Source organism: Littorina saxatilis, linkage group LG3, assembly GCF_037325665.1.
Source record: "Littorina saxatilis isolate snail1 linkage group LG3, US_GU_Lsax_2.0, whole genome shotgun sequence".
Taxonomy (NCBI): Eukaryota; Metazoa; Mollusca; class Gastropoda; order Littorinimorpha; family Littorinidae; genus Littorina; species Littorina saxatilis.
The window spans coordinates 4,817,608-4,822,337 of record NC_090247.1 but is presented as its reverse complement, the minus strand read 5'-3'; the positions used below and the strand labels follow the sequence as shown (position 1 = coordinate 4,822,337).

Below are 4,730 nucleotides of genomic sequence, written 5' to 3'. Positions count from 1 at the left end.
TATTGTGTGAGCTTTTATTGTGCGTGTGTTTTGTTTTGTTGTGTTGATTGTTCTGCCCTTGTGGGTGTTTTTGATCCTTACTTCATTTTGGATAGTTGTGTTTTTGTCTCTCTCCTTTGTGCAGGCATGGGCATTGTCCGTGAAATCGTGGATTTCCGCTAACAGGAAATTACGTTTCAGCGAAAATATAAAATGGCCCGCAGCATTGAAAAAGGTAAATTAAATTATATGTGTACTATTGTCTCTCTATCCATTGTTGGCTTACACAAGAACTATCAAAATATTGGTCTAAAATGCTAAAATTCGTTTTCCTTCCGGGGGGCTTCCCCCTCCTGGTCCCTCCAACGGAGCTCTGCCCATGAACCCCACCGGGGCCTAGGCGGCCCCTGGACCTTGGCCTATTTTCAGAATGTTTTTTTCTATTTTGGAATTCCCATGCCTGTTTGTGGGAGATCGGTGTTGATATAAATTCCGGTAGAAAGGGTTGACTTGTTTGACACTCACAAGCTCTCTCAGTTGGGGCCCACACATACACACGTGCTGAAAGGTTCCACGTCTAGATCTGTCTAATCCCTCTCTACTTTGGGTAGGTTGATTTTGGTATTGTGATGTGTGTGGTAATCGTTCTCTCTACTTTGGGTAGGTTGATTTTGGTATTGTGATGTGTGTGGTAATCGTTCTCTCTACTTTGGGTAGGTTGATTTTGGTATTGTGATGTGTGTGGTAATCGTTCTCTCTACTTTGGGTAGGTTGATTTTGGTATTGTGATGTGTGTGGTAATCGTTCTCTCTTTCGAGTTGGTTGTGATATTCTCTCTCTCCCCTTTGGGTTGTGGTTGCGTTGACATGCCCCGCCAGGCTATGGTCGGGCGTCAATCCACGACGACAAACTCGAAGTTTCAAATGGAAGCCCATCAATGTGCAATTGTTACTCGCCCCTCAGGCTATTGGAAATATGAGTGTCATGGCATATGCTTGTTGCTTAAAACCGCTGTTTACAGCATTGTGTGTGTCACGACAAGCAGCTGTTAAAAGAATGCTTGGGAACCCCGGAAAGCAAACAATCGCATTGAGTTATCGTTGCCCGGTGAAGGAGAATGAGGCATGATTGGATATTGATCGGACTTTGGTGGTTACAACATGCAGACACGTAGGCTACACACGGACGCTGCCAGCACGGGTTTTATTTTCCAAACATGCACTCATGACGTGCAGACGCTTCCCCCGAAAGCGGCGTATGGCTGCCTGAATGGTGGGGTAAAAACGGTCATACACGTAAAAACCCACTCGTGCAAGTTTGTGAGTGAACGTGGGAGTTTCAGCCCATGAGCGAAGAAAAAAAAACTTGCAGACGCACAGGTGGAGAGACAAGTCAGAGACCGACATATGCACTGGAGGATGACAAGAAAAGGATACATTTAAATTAAAAAATACATTTGCCAGAAAACTTCTCAAAAATGCTTTTTTCACAACGATATCTTTGAGTCCGTTATTCGCTCGCCACACGCACTTACAGAGGGTGAACACAGCGGAAAGGCTTTTGTGGCTATGAAATAATGATAATAAAAGCAATTTACAGAAATGCGCCGTAAGCATTTCTATTGATTTAAATTCACCATTTCAATTCTGAATGTTTGAACTCTTGACGTTGATTTTTCTATGGTGGCAATTAATAGATCACACGAGAGTCGAAGTAAATGAACCCGCATTAGACGATACACGAAATTCCTTTTATATCAAAGGCAGCAAGATTCCTTTTCGTCAAAGTTCGCTGGCTAAAACCGGAACCCACTTAGACGTAAATGAGCTTTGATAGTTGCGAGCGGTGGAGTATGTCCGTGAACAAAGATAAGTGCAAATGTGGGGTTTCAGTGGATCAAAAACAAAAAACAAAACAAAATACACTTGACAAAAATAAAGTTTCAATCGAGTAGTGTTTAAACCTCTCAAAATTATTACCAGCCCTCACTTAATAAAGAAACGGGAAAGGAGAAAAAAAACTAAAACAAAAAACAAACAAAAAACACTTGACAAAAACCAATAAAATCAGTGCTGTGTTTTGTTTTGGTTTTTAATCGTATTTTCATTTCGTTTGGGCTGTTGATAGCTTTTTAAGGTTTTAGCTGAACTTGTAGCAGTTGAAACAAACAACCCAACTTTAAGAAAAAATAGCTTCCCGCCCCAAACCAATCTCATATCGCCCAAAAAGCCAAAATATATGATCATAATTAAGGTAAATCAAATGTTGAACTGTGTAGCTCTTTGGGAGATATGAAACCGTGCTTTGCATCACACACAAAAATACCTGAAAATCAATGCCTGAGTATTAACGTTATATTTGTGTAATCTTTGCAGACTGTACGCTTTCCGAGCAGACAAAAAGAGAGACTCGGCGTAATTTCCACGTTGGCATAGTGACCCCACTTAGACGGTTTCCCAATGGACATCTTCCACGAAATCCACTTCATTAGTAGTGCTCTGCTTTCTTTCTGGTTTGTTTGCCGAGGCGAGAAGATTGGAGTTAGGCAAGAAAGTCTCCATGCGCAAATCAAGGTATTCATTCAACACTCAGACTGGTCTGTACTGAAGCAAAGACTGCGGAAATTGATTTTACGAGTTTGCCTAATCTTAGACCACACCTGCTTGCACTGTTTGTCTGCATAGTTACGCAGTTCTAAGTTAAAGATGTATTGTCCACTGCTGGTGGTAGACAAAAATGACTTTTTTTTCGATGCAAGTACCCGAATCGGTGCCCGTTTTTACAATTATTATCGGAAAGTTTCGTTACATCTGAGAGAGAAAAATGATTGGAATCTGCATCAGTCGGAATGATGTAACGCAAAAAGTATTGCCATACCAAATAACCTGTTTCGGATAGATGATTGATAAGCCTTTTTTCCCGTATGTAAAAATGGCTGAAGTTTGCCAATTTCGTTTGTGGGTCGATTTATTTGATTGCAACCATACGTTTTTGTCGATTTAAACCATACGTTTTTGTCGTGTCGATTGTGACAGAAACAAACAAACAAACAAGCTGTTAAACATTGGTGCTGTCTCCATTAAAGGCCAACTCAGCCTCGTGAAAACAGTTCGCCTCGCTGTTGTAGATCAGGTCAGGCCTTTACACGGGATTAGACCATCCCTCCATTTGGTTAGGCCTTTCCATGGGATTAGACCATCCCTCCATTTGGTCAGGCCTTTCCATGGGATTAGACCATCCCTCCATTTGGTCACATACAAAAAACGAACAGTCTGGCCGCTCTTTGTGCGCAGTGGTGATATTTTTAAGAATTATTTCGTGAAAGGTACTGGTGGGTTTTTTCCGGAAATTAATTCATTCAAAAATTCGAACCCACCACAGCAAAAATTCAGGGTGGTGATATTTTTTATTTGGCCAAATGGAGGGATGGTCTTATCCCATGTTTAAGACTGGCCAAATGGAGGGATTGTCTTATCCCATGTTTAAGACTGGCCAAATGGAGGGATGGTCTTATCCCATGTTTAAGACTGGCCAGATGGAGGGATGGTCTTATCCCATGTTTAAGACTGGCCAGATGGAGGGATGGTCTTATCCCATGTTTAAGACTGGCCAAATGGAGGGATAGTCTTATCCCATGTTTAAGACTGGCCAGATCTGAGACAGTGAGCAGAACTGTCAAGAGGCGGAGTAGGCCTTTAAACCAGCCGTTTGTGCTGGACATTTAAACCAGCCGTTTGTGCTGGGCCTTTAAACCAGCCGTTTGTGCTGGGCCTTTAAACCAGCCGTTTGTGCTGGGCCTTTAAACCAGCCGTTTGTGCTGGGCCTTTAAACCAGCCGTTTGTGCTAAATGCGTTCTGACGCAGTAGCACATGGTCCCAAAGTGTTGAGAGTGTTCTGTGCTGAAGAAAAATACAACTCTCGGGGAATTACGCTAACAAGATTTCCAGCTACTCAATGGCATTGTGGAACGGGGAAGAATGTGTGTTGCTATGGATTAATTGCGTGTGTGACGATACCGTAGCTACGGCTAGATAAAAGAAAATTCACTTACACATTCGACTATTCCGTGAGGCAACTCGGTGTTTGGTGTTTCGAGATGTTTAACCGTCCAGTTGTCTTTACTGAAGTAGCTGTCCAAGGTGTGAGTCTTCAGGTTACTACCTGCCTGCCAGAGTGAAAACAACGGTAAGATTGTGTGTGTATGTGTGTGTGTGTGTGTGTGTGTGTGTGTGTGTGTGTGTGTGTGAGTGTGTGTGTGTGTGTGTGAGTGTGTGTGTGTGTGTGTGTGTGTGAGTGTGTGTGTGTGTGTGTGTGTGTGTGTGAGTGTGTGAGTGTGTGTGTGTGTGTGTATCTGTGTGTGAATGTGTGTGTGTATGTGTGTGTGCGTGTGTGTGTGAGTGTGTGTGTGTGTGTGTGTGTGTGTGTGTGTGTGTGTTATTAAGTTTTGCATCCATGAGGCTATCATTAATTGAGCACGAAGTCAGCGCCAAAGCATAGTGCAGCGAGCTTGGGGAGGTCGACTGCGCCCAATTAAAATCAGGCTTTAGATACGTTATGCCGTGCTGCGTGTTATCCATGAAATCGGTAATGAATTTTTTTTTTAAATTTTTAAGGAAAAAGGCGAAAAAAAGAGAGATTTTTTTGTTTGTTGATTTATCGCATCAGTACTTACGCAAAATAGATCAAAAGACTAATAAATAAATAAATAATAAATAACTTAATTTAAAGGCACAGTAAGCCTCCCGTAAACC

General features: G+C 42.2%; 1 protein-coding gene and 1 long non-coding RNA gene across 2 annotated transcripts in view; one reads left to right on the top strand and one right to left on the bottom strand.

Moving 5' to 3' along the window:
• Positions 1-4,730, bottom strand: part of LOC138961467 (uncharacterized) — a 394,970-nt gene that overhangs the window by 207,256 nt on the left and 182,984 nt on the right. The window lies entirely within an intron of this gene.
• The window catches only part of LOC138961456 (uncharacterized), a 29,153-nt gene continuing 28,159 nt past the window's right edge, over positions 3,737-4,730 (top strand). Inside the window, exon 1 of the mRNA XM_070333108.1 lies at positions 3,737-4,164. The gene's annotated coding sequence lies outside the window, so the exon portion shown is untranslated. The remainder of the gene's footprint in view (positions 4,165-4,730) is intronic.